The 23016-nt window shown below is 38.1% G+C and overlaps 1 pseudogene; it reads left to right on the top strand.

Moving 5' to 3' along the window:
* Window positions 1-527: 527 nt before the first annotated feature.
* The window catches only part of LOC139857095 (carotenoid 9,10(9',10')-cleavage dioxygenase 1-like), a 55168-nt pseudogene continuing 32679 nt past the window's right edge, over window positions 528-23016 (top strand).

Raw genomic sequence — 23016 nt, 5'->3', positions numbered from 1 at the left:
ATTTGTCTCAAATTTTAGCATCTTGTTTAAATTTGTGCATACTTATTTCACTAATCGCTGTCAACTTTCCCGGACGACCGTAAGGCCCACAATGACTTCTCTGGTCAGAAGCATAACCACCTTTTACGAGTGATAAGTTGTCCTTAAAAGTTTTGGTCAAAAATTTTTTAAAAAAAAAAACGATCAAAAAGGAGAAAATTTTGTCGTTTATCTTAGATTTTCCGGACGACATAATGTCATTTGGAAAAGCGCCTTCATGAAAATTAACACAAAATTCTTGTATGCATATACCATAATACAGTTATATAACTTTTACTTAGAGATACTAAACTACCGCAATGTTTTAGTTCTAAATATTTAAGTGATAGAATAATATTTTTCCTTATAATTACTAGTTAATTTATTGTTTGATAATCAGGTAAATTATATTTGTTGTGACTAAATATTCTCTATTTTTTCTATAAATAGTGGGTCAAAGTGACAAACTGATTACATTGGTCAGTTACAAAACTCATTGAGAAAGTAAGATGGCAATGGCAACATATACAATCCCCAATGTAAGATGTTCAACTAGTAATCAACCCACCAACTATAAGGTTTCAGACCATAGATCTGCAGTATCAAATACTATTAAGGTTATTATAAACTCAAGCTCAAAACCTCAGTTTTACTAAGTGCAATTGATACACATTTAAACCATCCAGTATATATGCTGATTATTTTTTTTTTAATTTTAATTATCTGATCCTTTGAATGTTATTATCTACAGACAGTTACACGAAAGGTGGAAAAATCGCCTCTCAAAATTGAAGCTGGTTATGCTATAAAGACAGCTTCATTGGCAATACTAACCACCCTTGTAGATTCGCTCTTTCATTTCGTCGATCAACCCAAGCTTCCATCTCATGTATGTTTTTTTATTGGGATTAACAACTAAATTATGATCTTAAGCAATCATGTTAAATACAGCTGAAAGAAGACAAGCTACAGGCCTTCAAAAAACATTAAAACTGCTCGCATCCCTACTCATAATTAAAAGTAAATTATTTCCTATGCTTCTTTTCTAAAACGGAAAATGTTTCCATGCTAAGGCTACCGGGGAGGTATGGTATTTTTATTCAGATGATGTATACAACGTTATTTCGTGACTGTTTTCAACCCTTTCCCTATAAACGATATATATATATATATATATATATATATATATATATATATATATATATATATATATATATATATATATATATATATATATATATATATATATATATGCCGCTACTAAGGTTTTTGTATAACAGCGGAATTCCCCGTCAATATTATTGATTTTATTAGCCACTATTTATAGAGTACATAACCCTAGAAAACCTAACAGGCCCAAGCCACATATTGGACTTGAGCCAAACCTATCATCTAACACTCCTCTGCAGTTCGAACGGCGAAATTGCGAAAGTTCGGACCGGAAGGAAAAACACTAACAAAAAACAAAATAAACGGAAACAAAATAAATAAAAGTAACTTTTTTTTCTTATTTGTGGCATTAACAGTTTGAACGTGAAACATCTTATTGTGTGAATATCAGGACCTTAACCATTAGACTATATCGGGATAGTTCCTTTGCTACCTTTCTATTTTCCTCATATAAACTAGCACTTGCGATTTAAGAATTATTGTTATTTCTTTTCAAAGACAGTGATCCATGATTTTATAAGCTGGGTTCTTCAACAACCTATCTAATAATGTGCAGAAAAATTTCGCACCAGTTAAGGAGATTGGGGAGCGTGTGGAAGTAGATTATTGTCAAGGAGAAATCCCAGAAGATTTTCCAGAGGGTATTTATATTAGAAATGGTATGGTATTCAATTTTTAACTTCATATATATAGTAGTACATATACATATTATTATTACACTACCAAAAAAAATAATTTTTAACACTTTCATTATTTTTGACATTTTAAACCGTGCATAACTTGACATGCTTTTGACACCTATAAGTGTCACAAAAATTTTGACACTTGAAAGTGTCAGAAAGAAAACCCAATGACAAAGTGTCAAAAAGTTAATAACGTTGAAAATTTTTGACACCACATTTTTTCACACATCAAAATTTTTGACAGCATATTTTTCCACACTTCTAACTTGTATTCCCACTTTTAAGCGTGAAAAACTTATTAAAGAAGTGTTAAAAACTACAAGTTTAGTTGTAATGTTTGTATATAGTATATATGTCTCCCAATATTTATTTGTTTATTTGATTCACATAGTTTTTTGAACCAATATTCCCTGTTTTTCATATCTAAATTATGACTATACAGGTCCTAATCCTCTGTTTGGCCGTTTAAAAAACGTAGAATCAATTTTTGGAAAAACGGATAGCTTATGGGTGGAAGGAGAAGGGATGCTTCATGCTCTGCGTTTCACTAAAAATTCAGAAGGAGAATGGAAGTTTTACTACAATAATAGATACGTGGAAACTGAAACGTATAAGATGGAATCTAAACGAAAAAAACCTGCTTTTCTTCCTGTTGCAAATGGAGATGCTAAAGCTATATTTGTTAGTTTGTTTTTTAACAAGGTATAAAGTTCTTGTTATAGTAGTAGAGGTCCAAAAAGGAAAAAAAAACTTCTATGTTCTTTAATTGTGTGGTTAATTGAGATTCTACTACACCTTTACCTTATTGTTTTTATTAGTGACTTGGTTTTTATTATGACTTTGGCAGATGAGATTTGGTCTAGATAACAAAATGCTCAGTAACACTAGTGTTTTTGAGCATGGTAGAAAGTACTTTTCAGTAGCTGAAAACTTTGTTCCGCAAGAATTTGATATAATCGGTATTAGTCAACTGTATAACTTGGATTTGTATTATTAGTCAATTGTACAGCTAGCAATAGTATGACTTAGCATAGTCAAATATACCGAATATATTGTATTCAAAATAGGAGATATACTTTCCTGATTTATCTGTAAGGTAGTTTGTATCATGATGTATATATGGCACTCTATGAATGAAAAGCAGGCATCGAGCCTTTCAATTACTTTCATGGTATCAGCAGCCTTCCTCTAACCTATTTTCATTACTTCTTCCTCTAAACCTCGTCTTTTTTTCTTCTACCTGCAATCACAAACAAATCAACATGTCTGACACTCCAAAAATTCATCCAGCCATTACTGTTAACAACATTAAAAATTTTATACCGATTACTCTTACAATGGATAAGAGCCAATATGCTTTTTAGTCTGGTTTATTTCAGATTCATTGCAAGGCATACGATGTCTTGGATCACATCATCCCACCCACCACTGATTCATCATCTACGAGTACTCAAACGACTCCATCACCAACCCCAACTGCTTCGTGGGAACGACTAGACGCTATCGTTCTTCAATGGATTTATGGGACTATATCCCATGATCTTTTTCGCACTGTGTTCAAAGCCGAATCTACTACTAGTCAAGCGTGGGATCCATTACAGGGTATCTTCCAAGACAACAAAAACTCGCGTGCTGTGTACCTCCAACATCAATTTACAAACACTCGTATTGACAATTTTCCTGATGCCTCATCGTATTGTCAAGAACTCAAGATTCTCGCCGATCAATTAGGTACCGTCGGCCCTGCAATTGAAGAAGATCGTTTAGTGTTGCAACTTGTCACCGGCCTCAATGACAGCTACGCTAGTCTTCGATCCATCATCACCCACCGTGAGAAACTGCCGTCGTTTTATGAAGGCCGATCTATGCTTATTCTGGAAGAATCCCAAACCCTAAAACTCACCACTCAAGATTCTTCCACCGCCGCCACTGCTCTGGTTTCATCCACTGGAAATACACCTCCACAACCGCAACACAACACCTCCTCAAATCGGTCTGCAAATACTCGAGGTCGAGGTTTTTACAGAGGGAATCGGGGCAGACACTCATCTGGTAATAGAGGGCGAGGAAGATCCAATTCGAGTTCGTATAATACCGAGTTTAATTCAGGTTCTTTTAATTCGGGTGGGGCTACTTATTCACCATGGACTTACGGCCCTTGGGCCTGGAACAATCAAAATTGGGCCTTGCCTCCTTGTCCTTTCCCCACTACTACTTGGACTCGTCCACAGACTAGCAACAATCAACCTGGCCTATTGGGCCCAAGGCCCGCTGCTAATTATGCTTCCTCAGTTTCTTCGCAACCCACTGATATTGAAGCGGCTATGCACACAATGACCCTAAACCCACCGGACGACAATTGGTATTTAGACACGGGCGCTACATCTCACATGACGAATAATCACGGTAAATTCATGTTTTATTATCCAACATATTGCTCTAAACGTATTATTGTAAGTGATGGAAATGGATTGTCAATTCAAGGATACAGTCATACTCTAATTCCCTCCTTATCTTCTCGTCCATTACTCTTGAACAATGTTCTTTATTCGTCTCATTTAATTAAAAATTTAATCTCTGTTCGTCATCTTTCTATTGACAATAATATTTCTATTGAATTTGATCCGTTTGGTTTTACTGTGAAGGATTTTCCGAAGGGAAGCCCAATAATGCGATGCAATAGCACCGGTGATTTATACCCGTTTCATCCTTCCTTGATGCAAGCTATCTCATCTCATTCAGCCTTTTCAGTTTCATCCTCAAATTTATGGCACCAACGTCTAGGTCATCCGGGCGATAATATTTCTCGTTTTTTTAGCAATAAAAATTACATTCCATGTAATTATAGTAATAAAAATACTATTTGTCAAGCTTGTGTTTTTGGCAAACATGTACGTTTACCATTTTATAAATCGTCCAATGTTACTCATGCTCCCTTTGACATTATTCATAGTGACTTATGGACCTCACCAATTGTTAGCAATGGTGGTCATCGTTATTATATGCTTCTACTTGATGACAAAACAAACTTTCTTTGGACATTCTCCCTCTCACATAAATCACAAGTTTTTACCATATTTACTAATTTTCATACATTCGTCAAAACTCAATTCGGTGTACATATAAAATCTTTTCAATGTGACAACGGAACAGAATATAACAACACAAAATTTCATCAATTTTGCACCGAAAATGGCATGATTTTTCGTTTATCGTGTCCTTACACTTCTCCTCAAAACGGTAAAGCCGAAAGAAAAATACGAGCAATTAACAATATAATTCGCACTCTACTATCACAATCTTGCATCCCTTCTGTAAGACCCGAGTATTCGTAGTGTACATATGTGTATATAAGTGTATTGTGCGGTACTTGGATCGGGGTTTGGTTGTATATATTTTAAAAGGCAAAAGAAGCTGGACTGGGAGGGTTGCGCACCGCGCGGCCTAGTGGCGCGCCGCGCCATCTGTCTGTGACAGAATCCTCTTTTCCTTTTAATTAGACAATTGGAGGGCATTTTGGTCAATTCACTTTGGAGCCCGAATTTAATACCTTGGATCAGTTTTGGAGCTTCATTCACTCCACTTCCAACAACCTTATCCTCTCAAATTCAATTTCTAGTGAGAGAGTGCATCCTTGAGTGAGAAAGCTTCATTAGAGCTTGAAGGAGGTTGAATCGGGTCTTGGTGCAAGTTCTAAAGTCGTTCATCTAGTCGATAGCTACGTGGTGATTGTGTTGGTAAGTTATAAAACCCAATTTCCTACTTTAATTGCATTAGGGGTTAGGGTTTGGGTTATTAAGACTCATAAAACCCATTTTGCTAGTAAATTAGGGGTTTCTTGGGGAATTTGGGTCATGAAGACTCAAGGATGATCAATTAGGGTTTTCAAAGTGTTAAATTAGATTATGAACCTAAATTGGTTAGTTTATGTACTAGAACACCTAAATGATATGTGAATGGGTGTTATTTGGGTTTGAATGACCCAAATGGGTGTGTTGACCTTGAAATGGGTCAAATGGGTCTTTAATGACCTAAGTGGCCTTGCGTGTATGAAAACGAGTTAACTTCGTGGTTAAAAGTGTGTTAATACCTTAATTGGCTAAAGTTAGGGTTTTTGGTGAAGTTAACCCATTATTAGGGTTAAAGGTGCAAAATGGGTCGGGATTGCACTTAGGGTCAAAAGACTCTAGATTGTTAAGTGAGTTGCTTGACCGACTTGAGTTGTGAATTGATTATGTGCTAAAATGGAATAGGTACGTTACATTGACGTTGCAAGTGCGGTTATCTTACACGAAGACTTCGAGGTGAGTGGAATAATTATATGCGTATGTATATAATGTATCTATTTGTTGTAGCGTGAAAGGTGTAGTGTCGAGGTGTTAAGACACCACGTTTCACGTGAAGAGTGTAGCATCGAGGTGTTAAGATGCCACTCGGGTGTAGCATCGAGGTGTTAAGATGCCACCTAGGAGTGTAGTGTCGAGGTGTTAAGACACCACTCCGTAAAATAATGAGTGAAGCATCGAGGTGTTAAGATGCCACTCGGGGTGAAGTGCCGAGGTGTTAAGGTGCCACCCTAGGGGTTAGTGGTGCGAGGTGTTAAGTGCCCTAACGGATGTTGTGAACACCGATGGCGTTTTCGCGAGCGTCGTTCCCTTGTACTATTGGTTAACCATGGTTATTTGTGTTGTAAGCATATTATATTATTCGAGTTATATTTATATGCGGTTGTTATGCTAGCTTGTGGTATTGGAGATTTATAGCTTGATATTGCGACGATAAGCTAATGTTGTTTGCTAGCATGTTTGGGGTTGTGTAAGTGTATGCAAGTAGGTATAATTATATATGTATTCGTATAATTATTGCATTTACTAAGCTTTGCTTACCCTCTCGTTGTTTACCATTTTATAGGTTCGGTTTTGGACAAGGGTAAGGGCATCGCTTTGGACTAGAGATCCCGCTTGATGCTAGGGGACGCTTTTGGCTTTAGTAGCTCTTGGAGTTTGACCGATAGTTGGGTAGTTTAATCCCAAACGCCATGCTCATTGTGTAGTTTGGAACTTAAACTTTTGGTGGTCGAAACTCGTACATTTGTATTAAACTCGTAAAACGGCCGATGTGGGCCCCGCTTGTAAAACTTTAATTTTATGTTTGAAACATGTTAGTTTTACATATTTGGTAGTATGGTAAAAAGCGTTTTGTCTAAAAGTGCCGGGAACTAGTCAATCTTTTCGCGGTTAAAAAGTCCCGGGGACAGCCAGATATGGCGCGGCGCGCGGGCCATATGGCGCGGCGCGCCGATGGTCTGCAACAGAAATTTTTTTTTATTTCGTATTTTCACAAGGTTTTGTCGGGTGTTGGTTTGGGTTGTTACAAGTGGTATCAGAGCATGGTCTAAGGGATTTAGGTGACTTGAGATAGGCGCCTAGACTTAGACTTTTTGTGTGCGCGTTTATGCGGGACTTGTAGGACTTTGGGTCGGATCGGGATTGGTTTGTGCATAGGTTTATGTAAACTAATCATGTACTATTTGTTATGTATGTTTAGCGAGCATCGAGCGAGATGGACGTTGTACTAGCAAGTTAATGCGACGTGCTCGCGTAACAATGATTAGCTACCATTGTTACGGGCGCAAATCGTGTCGAACGAGCAATGTACGACGATTGTTGAGCAAGATGGGTAGTGTGGTGTATATGTATATACTTATGTGTTAAATCCTTTTCGTCTCGTTGTTTAATCTATTCCGTCTTATAGAATGAAGATGAGAAACGGGCATGATATCAACGGCGGAGGTACTAGTGAAGAAGTCGAGTTTACGGCCAAGGTTGAGGCCATTTTGAAAAGGCATCATGAAGCTTTTCTTGAGGACGTTAAGAAGATGTTCCTAGATACGATTGACGAGCAATTAGTCAATGTGGTAAGGGAGCAAGTTAAGGCCGTTCTTCGCGAAGATAATGTGGGAAGACGGGACTTTTTCTATAAGAATTTCAAGGACTCTCAACCTCCCTCTTTTGATGGTGAAAGAGATCCTCTTAAGAGCGACCGTTGGATCTCCGATATGGAGGGGGCCTTCCGTACTTGTGAATGTCCTCTCGATAAGAGGACAAGGTACGGGTGTAGTATGTTGAGGGGCGATGCCAAGTTGTGGTGGGACGCAAAGCTCCAAGTTTATGGTGAAGAGCAATGCATGGAATTCACTTGGGATGAATTCAAGTCCAAATTTTTCAAGGAATACCGAACTTCGGCCGATCTTACTAGGCTTAAGGACGAGTTACGTTCCTTGAGGCAAGGGTCGATGGATTTGAACACTCTCAAATCCGTGTTTTTGTCCAAGACCCAATTTTGCCCGGAGTACGTCGGGAATGATAAAATGTTGAAGGAAGATTTCTATCGAACCTTGAACGACAACTATCAAGATAAGATTAGTGTGAACGTAGTGAAAAGCTTTGATGAGTTGTTTGACATGGCCAAAGGTTTCGAGTCGCTCATCTTAAGAAAGAGTGGTTTTACTTTTGGCAAGAGAAAAAGTGAAGGTTCGAGCTATTCAAACTTTTCGAACAAAAAGAACAAGAAAAGTTCCGAAAGTGTCAATAGCGTGAGGAAGGGCGCTTCCGGTGGTTTTACTTTTACGTGCTATAATTGTGGGCAAGCGGGTCATATGGCTCGTGATTGTCCAAAACCATCTTCCGGAAACAAGCTCACTTGTTTTAATTGCGGTAAAGAAGGGCATAAGAAGCCGGAGTGTCCCGATTTGCTCAACGATAATGTTAAGCGTTTAGAGAAGACGGCGGGTACGGCTAGGGGTCGCAACTATTTGATGACCAATGATGAAGCCAAACAATCGCGCGAAGTTGTCTCAGGTACTTACATGGTTAATTTTAATCCGGCAAGGATTCTTTTCGATAGCGGTGCAAATTTGTCGTTTGTGTCTCCTAAATTTGTACCTAAACTTAATAGACCGTTAGCTAAGTTAAGTCGTCCGATAGAAGTCGAAATAGCGGACGGCAAGACGGTGCTAGTGGTTGATGTGTGTGAAAATTGTGATGTTGTTTTTGGTGCTGAAACCTTTAAAATTGATCTTATTCCAATGACCTTGGGCGACTTTGATATTGTCATTGGTATGGATTGGCTCGATCATTATAGAGCCGATATTGCATGCCATGATAAGTTTATTCGTGTGAAGACCCCAAGTGGGGGAGAGTTAATTATTCATGGTGATAAGCGAAGGAGACCGGTGCCGATATGCACTTTTGCACGGGCACGTCGTTTTGTTGTTACCGGTGGCTTGGCTTTCCTTGCTCATGTTGTTGATACTCGCAATGAGCCACCACCTATTCGTGAAATTCCGGTTGTTAGTGAATTCGAAGACGTCTTTCTGGACGAATTACCGGGTGTTCCGGCGGAAAGACAAGTTGAGTTTCGTATTGAGTTGGTTCCGGGAGCTACTCCCATTGCTAAAACTCCTTATCGTTTAGCACCAACGGAAATGCAAGAGTTGTTAAATCAAACCCAAGAGTTGCTCGAGAAGGGTTTTATTCGACCGAGTGCTTCGCCATGGGGCGCTCCGGTGTTATTTGTGAAGAAGAAAGATGGTAGTATGCGTATGTGCATTGATTACCGTGAGTTGAATAAAGTGACGATCAAGAATCGTTATCCGTTACCTAGGATCGACGATTTGTTTGATCAACTCCAAGGTGCAACGTATTTCTCTAAAATCGACCTACGGTCCGGCTATCACCAAATGCGGGTCCGTGAGGAAGATATTGAGAAAACGGCTTTTCGAACGCGTTATGGGCATTTTGAGTTTGTGGTAATGCCTTTTGGTCTTACGAATGCACCGGCGGCATTCATGGATCTTATGAACCGAGTGTGCCAACCTCTGTTGGACAAGTCGGTAATAGTGTTCATTGACGACATACTAGTCTACTCGAAAAGTATGAACGAACATGAACATCATTTGCGTGAAGTATTGAAGACGCTACGAAAGGAGAAGTTGTATGCAAAGTTCTCCAAATGTGAATTTTGGCTAAGGGAAGTTCAATTCCTTGGTCATATCGTGAACGAAAACGGTATTCAAGTAGATCCGGGGAAGATCGAAACGGTGAAGAGTTGGGGACGACCGACTACGCCTACGGAAATCCGAAGTTTTCTCGGATTGGCCGGTTATTATCGTCGGTTTATCCAAGACTTTTCTAAGATTGCTTCTCCATTGACGAAGTTGACAAGAAAGAATGCTAGGTTCAATTGGGAGAACGAGCAAGAAATTGCTTTTCAATTGTTAAAAGAGAAGTTGTGTCAAACTCCTGTGTTAGTGTTGCCGGAAGGTGTTGAAGACATGGTGGTTTATTGTGATGCTTCCTTAAATGGTCTCGGGTGTGTTCTAATGCAAAGAGGTAAGGTCATCGCTTATGCCTCTCGACAATTAAAGGAACATGAAACGAGGTATCCGACTCATGATCTTGAGTTGGCAGCGGTAGTGCATGCGTTAAAAATTTGGCGCCATTACTTGTATGGTGTCAAGTGTACGATTTATTCGGATCATAAGAGTTTGAAACATCTCTTTAATCAACGAGATTTGAATTATCGCCAACGTAGGTGGATGGATGTGGTGAAAGACTACGATTGTGAAATACTTTATCATCCGGGTAAGGCGAATGTGGTCGCGAATACGTTGAGTCGAAAGAGTCAACATCCGGCGATAAAAGTGGGGTCGTTACGTTTGATTATTACCAACGATTTTCTTGAAAAGCTTGGTGAGATTCAAATAGAGGCTTATGTTCACAACAAGCATACGGAGCGAATCGTGGGCCAATCGGAGTTTATTACTATGGGTCCGCGTGGGTTGTTGTCCTTTCAAGGAAGGGTGTGGGTACCTAAGATGGGTGATTACCGACGAGTGCTACTTGATGAAGCACATAAGTCAAAATACTCCATTCATCCGGGCGCGACGAAAATGTACCTTGACTTGAAGAAAGATTATTGGTGGCCGGGCATGAAACGTGATGTTGTGAAGTATGTTGAGCAATGTGTCACGTGTTTACAAGTAAAAGCCGAACACCAAAAGCCGTATGGTAAGTTGCAACCATTAGAAATCCCGAAATCGAAATGGGAGCACATTACCATGGATTTCATTACAAAGTTACCTAAAACGGCGAGAACCCAATTCGATTCGATTTGGGTTATAGTTGACCGATTGACAAAAAGCGCTTTGTTTCTTCCCATTAAAGAAGCGATATCGTCAGAGACCTTGGCTAAGTTGTTTATCAAGGAAGTGGTCTCGCGACATGGGGTTCCTATATCTATTATTTCGGATCGAGATACCCGTTTTACATCTCGGTTTTGGGAAAAGTTTCATGAAGATATGGGTACGCAATTGAAGTTGAGCACAGCGTATCATCCTCAAACGGACGGTCAAACCGAACGTACGAATCAAACTTTGGAAGATATGCTACGAGCGTGCATCATTGACTTCGGTGGTAGTTGGGATGAGCATTTGCCTTTGGTGGAATTCTCGTACAATAATAGTTATCATACTAGTATCGGGATGCCACCTTACGAAATGCTTTATGGGCGTAGGTGTCGAACTCCCGTTTGTTGGGGAGAAGTGGGTCAAAGAGAGATCGGGAGTACCGATTTGGTTTTAGAGACCAATAGCAAGATCGATTTGATTCGGGAACATTTGAAGAAGGCTCAAGATAGGTAAAAGTCGTATGCCGATAGACGTAGGCGATTGATTGAGTTCCAAGAAGGCGATATGGTGATGCTTAAGGTTTCGCCATGGAAGGGTATTATTCGATTTCGAAAACGGGGAAAGTTAGCTCCTCGGTTTATTGGGCCATTCAAGGTTTTAGCTCGTGTTGGTGAAGTTGCATATCGATTGAAATTACCCGAAGAGCTTGCGGGGATCCATAATACATTTCATGTTTCCCACCTCCGTAAGTGTCTTACGGATGATTCCTCATGGATGCCCTTAGACGAGATCGAGCTAAACAACAAGTTAGAATATGTCGAGGAACCGATTGCTATCCTTGACGAGAAGGTGAAAAAGTTGAGAAATAAAAAGGTGGGAACTTTCAAGGTTCAATGGCGACGAAGTAAAGGTTCCGAGTTCACTTGGGAACCCGAAGAGTTCGTGTTGGTTTATCTTCCCTCGTGTCATGCGGCTTGGATTGCGAGGACGCAATCCGAATAAGTGGGGGAGAGTTGTAAGACCCGAGTATTCGTAGTGTACATATGTGTATATAAGTGTATTGTGCGGTACTTGGATCGGGGTTTGGTTGTATATATTTTAAAAGGCAAAAGAAGCTGGACTGTGAGGGTTGCGCGCCGCGCGGCCTAGTGGCGCGCCGCGCCATCTGTCTGTGACAGAATCCTCTTTTCCTTTTAATTAGACAATTGGAGGGCATTTTGGTCAATTCACTTTGGAGCCCGAATTTAATACCTTGGATCAGTTTTGGAGCTTCATTCACTCCACTTCCAACAACCTTATCCTCTCAAATTCAATTTCTAGTGAGAGAGTGCATCCTTGAGTGAGAAAGCTTCATTAGAGCTTGAAGGAGGTTGAATCGGGTCTTGGTGCAAGTTCTAAAGTCGTTCATCTAGTCGATAGCTACGTGGTGATTGTGTTGGTAAGTTATAAAACCCAATTTCCTACTTTAATTGCATTAGGGGTTAGGATTTGGGTTATTAAGACTCATAAAACCCATTTTGCTAGTAAATTAGGGGTTTCTTGGGGAATTTGGGTCATGAAGACTCAAGGATGATCAATTAGGGTTTTCAAAGTGTTAAATTAGATTATGAACCTAAATTGGTTAGTTTATGTACTAGAACACCTTAATGATATGTGAATGGGTGTTATTTGGGTTTGAATGACCCAAATGGGTGTGTTGACCTTGAAATGGGTCAAATGGGTCTTTAATGACCTAAGTGGCCTTGCGTGTATGAAAACGAGTTAACTTCGTGGTTAAAAGTGTGTTAATACCTTAATTGGCTAAAGTTAGGGTTTTTGGTGAAATTAACCCATTATTAGGGTTAAAGGTGCAAAATGGGTCGGGATTGCACTTAGGGTCAAAAGACTCTAGATTGTTAAGTGAGTTGCTTGACCGACTTGAGTTGTGAATTGATTATGTGCTAAAATGGAATAGGTACGTTACATTGACGTTGCAAGTGCGGTTATCTTACACGAAGACTTCGAGGTGAGTGGAATAATTATATGCGTATGTATATAATGTATCTATTTGTTGTAGCGTGAAAGGTGTAGTGTCGAGGTGTTAAGACACCACGTTTCACGTGAAGAGTGTAGCATCGAGGTGTTAAGATGCCACTCGGGTGTAGCATCGAGGTGTTAAGATGCCACCTAGGAGTGTAGTGTCGAGGTGTTAAGACACCACTCCGTAAAATAATGAGTGAAGTATCGAGGTGTTAAGATGCCACTCGGGGTGAAGTGCCAAGGTGTTAAGGTGCCACCCTAGGGGTTAGTGGTGCGAGGTGTTAAGTGCCCTAACGGATGTTGTGAACACCGATGGCGTTTTCGCGAGCGTCGTTCCCTTGTACTATTGGTTAACCATGGTTATTTGTGTTGTAAGCATATTATATTATTCGAGTTATATTTATATGCGGTTGTTATGCTAGCTTGTGGTATTGGAGATTTATAGCTTGATATTGCGACGATAAGCTAATGTTGTTTGCTAGCATGTTTGGGGTTGTGTAAGTGTATGCAAGTAGGTATAATTATATATGTATTCGTATAATTATTGCATTCACTAAGCTTTGCTTACCCTCTCGTTGTTTACCATTTTATAGGTTCGGTTTTGGACAAGGGTAAGGGCATCGCTTTGGACTAGAGATCCCGCTTGATGCTAGGGGACGCTTTTGGCTTTAGTAGCTCTTGGAGTTTGACCGATAGTTGGGTAGTTTAATCCCAAACGCCATGCTCATTGTGTAGTTTGGAACTTAAACTTTTGGTGGTCGAAACTCGTACATTTGTATTAAACTCGTAAAACGGCCGATGTGGGCCCCGCTTGTAAAACTTTAATTTTATGTTTGAAACATGTTAGTTTTACATATTTGGTAGTATGGTAAAAAGCGTTTTGTCTAAAAGTGCCGGGAACTAGTCAATCTTTTCGCGGTTAAAAAGTCCCGGGGACAGCCAGATATGGCGCGGCGCGCGGGCCATATGGCGCGGCGCGCCGATGGTCTGCAACAGAATTTTTTTTTTATTTCGTATTTTCACAAGGTTTTGTCGGGTGTTGGTTTGGGTTGTTACACCTTCCAACTTCTGGCCTCACGCCCTTCAACACGCCACTTACTTACTCAATGTACTACCAAATAAACTCCTTCACAATCTATCTCCAACTCAGCTCTTATATCATCGCACTCCTACTTATGATCATCTTCGTGTGTTCGGTTGTCTTTGTTATCCACTTATCCCTTCAACAAATATCCACAAACTTCAACCTCGATCCACCCCATGCGTTTTCCTTGGGTATCCTAACAATCATCGAGGACATAAATGTTACGATCTCTCCACTAAGAAAATCATTATTTCTCGTCACGTAATTTTCGATGAAAAATCTTTCCCGTTTGCGTCCAATACCACAAACAACTCCAATACATACGAATCCTTCACTAACTCATTTAATCCCCTTTTTTATACACCTTCTGAACAAATACTTCCTGTTAATCACTCCACACCAAGCCCAAATTCACCTACAAGCCCAACTTCCTCCATGACACATTCTGACCCACTCACACCATCTAGCCCAACATCAAATTCGTATACCATACCTACTGATAATTCACCCACTGCTACTAATACAAGCCATACTTCTATCCCTACTACAAGTGATCATACATCTACTATACCCACTGATAATACAAATAATAATTATATCCCTACTACTTTCTCTCCTTCACCTTCGCATGCATCTAACTCTACATCCATGCAAACACCATCTACTCATTCTACTTCACCTACTGTTAATACTACTCAACCTATCCGAACTATGATGACTCGTAGTATGCAAGGAATTTATAAACCTCGCGTACCGTTCAATCTTTTCGTATCCACTACAAATCTCTCTCAACTTCCTTCAAATCCAAAACAAGCCTTGGCCGATCCTAATTGGTACCATGCCATGACCGATGAATCCAAAGCACTTGTTGATAATAAAACATGGATTCTAGTACCTCGGTGTTGAAATAAATGTGATTGGTGATATCTTTTACACATGTAATAAGTGTGGTTGAATTATGGAAGTAAAGAAGTCAGAGTTCCTATTCCTTTGGTGGCCACCTACCATGTTTGTTGACTTCATGTTTGCTATGGGTTATTTACATTCATACGTGTGTATGAATTGGTATAGCAGACTACTTCACCAACCCCATTTATATTACTATAAATAGATGGATCTGTAAGCTCATTCATCATCCCAAATTCAAGAGTGTATCTTGTATACTAAAAGTCTAATAGAGAGTTTGTGAGTGTTAGTCTCCTAATTACAAGAGATATAAAGATTAGTACTTATCCTTGTAATTAGAGAGAAGTGTAAATCTTATTATTCTTATTAGTGAAATGTTTCTTTCCTTGCCCGTGGTTTTTACCCTATTGGCGTTTTCCACGTTAAATCTCGGTGTCCTATTATTGTCGTCATTTCAATTATTACTAGTGGTTTGCTATAATTCGGTGTCACTTTTCTCAACAAGTGGTATCAAGAGCTAAGGTTTAATATCTAGTGTGTATTAATCTACTTATCGTATGCTCTATGGTTGCCACGGGAGTGGATCGTCCACATCAGAAAATAAGTAAGATTATTTTCACTCGGTAAAAGTCCTTGGGTGTTATTTCAAGAAAAATAGTATTGTCGAAAAGAAGATTGTAATTATAGCAATGTCTACGAAATTTGAAATTGAAAAGTTCAACGGGAGTAACTTCTCGTTATGGAAACTAAAGATGAAAGCTATCCTGATAAAGGATAAGTGTTTGGTAGCCATCAGTGGACATTCCGCCGAAGTCACTGATGAAAAATGGGAAGAGATGGACGGCCAGGCTATCGCAAATCTTCATCTGGCACTAGCAAATGGCATTTTGTCTAGCATAGAAGAAAAGAAGACGGCGAAAGAGATTTAGGATCACCTCGTAAAATTGTACGAGACCAAATCACTCCACAACAAGATATTTCTTAAGAGGAAACTTTATGCGCTACCCATGAATGAATCTACTTCAGTTAATGAGCACATTAATTCTTTGAATACTCTATTTTCTCAACTCGCTTCATTAAGCTGCAATATAGAGCCAAAAGAACGTGCTGAACTTTTACTTCAGAGTCTACCTGATTCGTATGATCAACTCATTATTAACTTAACCAATAATGTTCTCTCGGAGTATCTAGTCTATGATGAAGTTGCGGCTGCTATTCTAGAAGAAGAAAATCGGCGCAATAACAAGGAGGAAAAACAGGCCGGTTCACGACAAGTGAAGGCCTTATTTGTGTCAGGAGGGACATCAACGGAATGTGGCCCAAGTGGGAGTCACAATCATGGCAAACCGAAGTCTAAAAAGAAGAAGACCTATACATGCTACAATTGTGGCAAGAAAGGTCACCTGAAGAAGGATTGTTGAAGTTTAAATAACTCAAATCCTCAAGAAAATATTGCAAGCACTTCAGATGATGGGACTGCTTTGGTTAGTGAGGCAGTGGTAGCAAATGAAGGCAGAAAGATATTTGTTGATGTCTGGTTATTTGACTCGGGAGCTACTTTTCACATGACCCCTAGAAGAGAATGGTTCAAACAATATGAACGTATCTCAGGAGGATCTGTATATAGTTGCAATGATCATGAACTACAGATCATTGGAATTGGAGATATCATTCTGAAGATGCACGATGGTACAGTCTGTACTATTCAAGGTGTACGACACGTGGAGGGTTTGAAGAATAACTTATTGTCTTTAGGACAATTGGATGATCTTTTGGTTGTAAGATGGTGATACATGAGAAGATCATGATAATCAAGAAAGGTGCGGTTGTACTTACGAAAGGAGAAAAGGTGGGTGCTAATTTATATATTCTGAAAGGCGAGACGGTACAGGAATCGGAAGCATCTGTTGCTTCGAATAGTTCAAGTGATAAAGTTGCTATGACATGGCATCAAAAGCTTGGACACATGTCTGAGCAAGGTATGAAGATTCTTGTTGAAAGAAATCTTATTCCTGGTCTTACAAAGGTATCGCTACCTTTCTGTGAGCATTGTGTAATCAGCAAGCAGCATCGCCTGAAGTTTAACACATCAAATTCTAGAAGTAAATTGATTCTAGAATTGGTTCACTCTGATGTGTGGCAAGCACCAGTTCAATCCCTAGGAGGAGCAAAGTATTTTGTATCATTTATTGATGATTATACTAGGAGATGTTGGGTGTACCCAATCAAGAGAAAGGCGGATGTGTTTGAAGTTTTCAAAGTTTACAAAGCGCGGGTTGAAATTGAATCTGGTAAAAAGATCAAGTGTTTAAGGACTGATAATGGAGGAGAATACACTGGTGATAAATTTGATAAGTTCTGCAAAGAAGAAGGTATCAAAAGGCAGTTCAAGACGACATACACTCCTCAACAAAACGGAGTGGTAGAGCGGATGAACAGAACCTTATTAGATAGAACAAGGGCGATGTTGGCAACTGCAAGCTTGGGAAAATCATTCTGGGCAGAAGCAGTAAGTACTACATGTTACGTGATAAATCGGTCACCATCAAATGCAATTGAGTTGAAATCGCCGATGGAGATGTGGACTGGAAAAATAGTTGATTATTCTGACCTTCATGTATTTGGAAGTCCTGTGTACGCAATGTACAATTCTCAAGAAACGACAAAGTTGGATTCAAAGTCCAGAAAGTGTTTGTTCTTGGGGTATGTGATGGAGTTAAGGGGTATCGTTTGTGGGGCCCTACAGCCCACAAAGTAATCATCAGCAGAGATGTTGTCTTTACGGAAGACAAAGATCTTGAAGATGTCAGCACTTCAAAAGAAACTACACCGATACAGGTTGGAAATGAATTTCATAAAGATTCTTCTGAAGCAGTACCAGAGCACGATGAAAATCAAGTAGTCGTTGATGAAGCTCCAGCGACTCGTATTTCTAATCGGGAACGAAAACGCCCAAGGTGGCACTCGGATTATATTATGGAAAGCAATGTTGCATATTGTCTTCTAACAGAGGAAGGAGAGCCAACAACTCTTCGTGAGGTACTGAATCATTCAGATGCATCTCAGTGGATGACGGCTATGCAGGAAGAAATTGAAGCTCTTCATAAAAATAAAACATGGGAACTTGTGCCATTGCCAAAAGGTAGAAAACCTATTGGAAATATGTCACGACCCTACTTTTTCCGTTATCTTTTACAGTTAATTATTTAACGACCGTTAACTGTTAATTGGGTTACGTCATTTTATGACCTATATTATTATTTTAGTAATAATATATTAATTATTATGTGTTATGTGAATATATGTATTCATATTTTAAAACGTACATTTATACGAATCGCGGATTTCTTTCCAGCGAATCTTTTCGGTTTTTAAACCAACGGACGCGTTTTTGGGATATTTAAATCCTAATTATTTTAAATATGATATTTTAAGATCATATTATTATATAGTGTATTTATATTTATTTTTCTTCGCGCGTTTGTTATCTTTCCAAATTTTTAATCGCGTAAGTGCGTTTTCGCGTTTCGGGTTTCGTTCGGGCTTTCGGGCCACAAGGTTTCTTCCATTTATCAACTTGGACCACCATGGGGCCCACCCCATCCCAATTTCGTCCAAAACCAAGGGGGGAGGGAGGATACTCCCCATATTTCTTTTTTTTGGCAATTTATTTTATCACTTCCTCATTTATCTAAACCTGAATTCTATTTTGCTCTCTTCTCCTCTTCCCTTGTCCCCTAACCGTCGCCTACCACCACCATAACACCATCATATTCATCAATTTTCATAGCTTGGATCAAGGATTGTTATACATCAACGCGTTCCTCGTTCCGTTCTCTACGCGATTATACTTCTCGTTTCTTGATTAGGGTATAAACCCTAACCCTAGAACTTTTAATTTTTCCTTACTTTTCTGTATTTTGATGATCTATTAATAGTATGATGTAATGACCCGCACTTTTTCGATCATTCTATACTTATAAGATTAATATTTACATAAATTAAACCTTACCAACATGATAAGCAATCCAAATTGATGAGACTTATGTTTTTGAAATGAGTTTTACACAACGTTTGACCGTCTAGTTTGACCGATGATATCACGAACTATACAATATATGATAATTATACGTTTGTGTATATATATGTATATATACATATTTAACATGATTTAAGGATGTTTTAATATCTCATTTTGTATTAATAACAATAAGTTATAAGTATATTTTGAAACTACTAACTTAAGTTTTCAAAACGATAACCATACGTAACGTTATTTGACATAAATACTTATAACCTATAATGTTTATACATATATCGTATATGTAATGTATTTAATCACTTTTTAAGGACTTAAATACATAAAACAATATAAGTATATTCACAAAAGATAACTATATTTGAATCCTCGTTCCGTTTTCACAAGATTTCTATACGTATATCTAGAGTATATGTACTCGTATCATACCTAACTTCTATACGTATTTACTATTGGTATATACACATCAAATCACCACCTAACTAGCCCTTGTTACTGCCCTAAGGTAGAGGTAATTACTTTTGTATGATTGTTTGACAAATACACAAGATTACAAACTAAAATTTTGTCCATGATCACCTTAAAATCACGTTTTTAAGGGAGGTAGGAGTATCATCATTTTGATTCATTTTCACTTCAATTATCTTAGCTAAAACACACACTCTTTCTTAACCTTTAAACTCCATAAACATTCAGCAAAGTTCCATGAAGATCTAGCTTCAAAAACCTTACTTAATCACCATAAGAAAACTCCTACAACAACACTTCAAGAAATCCTTCCAAGAACACAAACTTACTTCCAATCTTTCATCCAATTCCATCACCCTTTTGGTTCTAGCTTTTTACTCCTCTTTTACAGCAACATTGTCCAAGGAACTTGAGGTAGTAACTATGTTCATAACCTTATTCGATTCATATATATATAGCTATCTTATTTTATGGTATAAAATTTTAACAACAAGAACATAGTTTGAATGTTTTCAAACTTGTTTGCAAACTAAATAGATCCTTCTAACTTAACTTTTAAAATACTTCAAGACCTGTAATATTTCATAAATATATGCTAATTTAACAAGGTATAACTTGGTTTTTCAAAGAACACCTTAAAAACTGAATTTACGACGTTGGAGTGCAACCGGGGGCTGTTTTGGGTTGGATAATTAAAAACCATCTTAAACTTTGAATTGGAGGTTTATTTTCTGGAAAAATGATTTTTACTATGAATATGATAACACATAAAAATTTCATGATTTAACTCAAAGTATAAGTATTTTTAGAAAAATAATCATTTAAGGTTGTTTACATGATGGAAAATGATTAACTTCATAAGTTTCACTAAAGTTTGACCTATGACCTGTGATTTCGAATACAAACTAAGGTATTTACAGTTCATAGTCTTAAAGAGGGACTCGATCCAAGGAAGTGGCAAGTTGAATCAACAAAAACGGAGTTGTAACGAAGAAACTATGACCAAAACGAGATCGGATATCTAAGACTAGTTTAGCTACGAAAATAATTGGAGAAAATTAAATAAATCACATCTTTTTAAAATAACATGATATTTTATATATATGTACTCATAATTTAATTTTATATGGTTCAGGATCACCCGTAAACAATACGAGAAGATTAATCATAAGATCCCATGATTGTACGCAACACGTCATTTGACAACACCGGTACTTTATGTACGCAACACGTCATTTGACAACACCGGTACCGTGGGTCAAGATTAATCTCGACCAATACATATACGATGGGGGTTTTTATTTATTTCGTTGGGGGTTTATTAAACACCTAAAAATGAACCATTTAAAATTGAATTACTAACATCGAACTGCTAACTACGGACTAAGGAATTATTAAAAGTATTAAAAGTATTATAAGTATATATATGTGATGATTGTTTAAAAAGAAAAGGTATTGATATATTATATATGGTTAGGTTTGTGATATCAATCGGAGACCAAGTCAAAATTACATATCTTCAAGACGAAAGTGAGTATATAGTCCCACTTTTAAACTCTAAATATTTCGGGATGAGAATACATGTATTTTATGTTTTACGATATGGACACAAGTAACTGAAAAATATATTCTACGTTGAGTTGTACCACTGGCATACTTCCCTGTAGCTTGGTAACTGTTATTTACAGCGGTATTGTAAACGCGAATCCTGTTGATAGATCTATCGGGCCTGACAACCCCAACCGGACTGGACGACCAGTATTCAACGGTTGCACAGTACTTCGTTTTGTGACTACACTTGGTACGGTGTAGTAAGATTTCATAATAAAGGGAATATGCGACGTGATTAAATGTTAAGTATGGTTACCAAGTGCTCAACCACTTAGAATATTTTTATTAAAACGTTTATATATGAAATCTTGTGGTCTATATATATATATATTGCTGCCGGCATTAAACCTATATCTCACCAACTTTATGTTGACGTTTTAAGCATGTCTATTCTCAGGTGATAATTAGAAGCTTCCGCTGCAACATGTTGAATTTAAGCAGGATCTTGCGTACTCATATTTGTGTCAAAAATAAAACTGCATATCCGAGGATTTGTATTGTAAAATATGCTAGAAATCGTGTTTTTATCATCATTTGTAAAGTTTGTAAGTCTAAGATTATCGCTAAACGATAATCATCTTTATTTTGTCTAAAGCTTGTATCAAAATAAGAATTATGGTTTGTAATGTAAAATATATGCAGTTGTTCTTTTAAAAATGTCGCATATAGAGGTCAATACCTCGCAATGAAATCATACGTTATCTAACACGTTCTTATGGTTAAGGACGGATTATGACATGTGGTATCAGAGCGGTGGTCTTAGCGAAACAGGTTTGCATTAGTGTGTCTAACTGATAAGTCGTTAGGATACATTAGTAAGTCTGGACTTTGACCGGGTCTGATTTTTAAAAACCATTGCTTATCATTGTTGGTTAAAATTTATATGTAAATATTATGTAGTACTAATGGGTTAGTTGTTGTGTGATAGATGTCGGGCTCAAAACTTATTATCACATTCAGCGACTCCGAATCAGAATCTTCAGATGGTGTTTCAGTCATTAACCTATCCGATGACGAAAATAATATCTTTGGGGAAGACTCACAAATTCCGGATGAACCAACAATAAAGAACCCGGAAAGTGAACCCGGGGAGGAAAGTGAACCCGAGGAGGAAAGTGAACCCGAGGAAGAAATACAAGAAATTACGAAAGACAAGTTCGAACTAGGAAAGAAACGAAAGGCTAATGAATTAGAAAATTCAAATCCTGAGTTTAGTAAGGATTATGTGGCACCAACTCCACCAGACACTACCACCCCTATTCCCGCTATTCCTATTCGTTCTATCCTGGCATCCAGTTCTTCAGCCCCACAGCCAAAATATAGGCAGACAGTCAGGATAAGCGTTAAGCGATTCTTTGAACCTAAACGTCCTAGAAAATAGACCAAACGATGCGCTGCCGTATTAAACCATGGGATCATATAATGTTTTGTATAATATTATTAGTGTGGTTTGCTTAATGTTCGATGTAAGATAAGCATATGTAAAATAGTGAAGTGTGAAATGCAATAATTTTCCATGGTTAAGTATTATTTGGGTGGTAGTAAATGATTTTCGTACTAAGCTATTAAGTATGAACTTTAACGGGTAGGTACTACCCTAGATATAATTATAAAATGCTAATAAGAAGAAAATGCTTTTATAATAATAACTGGTTCATATTATTAATAAGCTACGATGTACTGTAAATACATACTACATCTATAATATTCCATGTGAATAATTATTTTTTTCATTCTTATTGAAGATTATGGCGCGATTGAACCGAATGACGGAACAAGAAATCCAGGAACTCATCAATCAGCGAGTGAACGACAGAATGTTATGGTT

The sequence above is a fragment of the Rutidosis leptorrhynchoides genome, chromosome 7 (assembly GCF_046630445.1).
Source record: "Rutidosis leptorrhynchoides isolate AG116_Rl617_1_P2 chromosome 7, CSIRO_AGI_Rlap_v1, whole genome shotgun sequence".
NCBI lineage: Eukaryota > Viridiplantae > Streptophyta > Magnoliopsida > Asterales > Asteraceae > Rutidosis > Rutidosis leptorrhynchoides.
The sequence above is the reverse complement of the archived record's forward strand: the minus strand, read 5'-3'. Positions and strand labels throughout refer to the sequence as shown.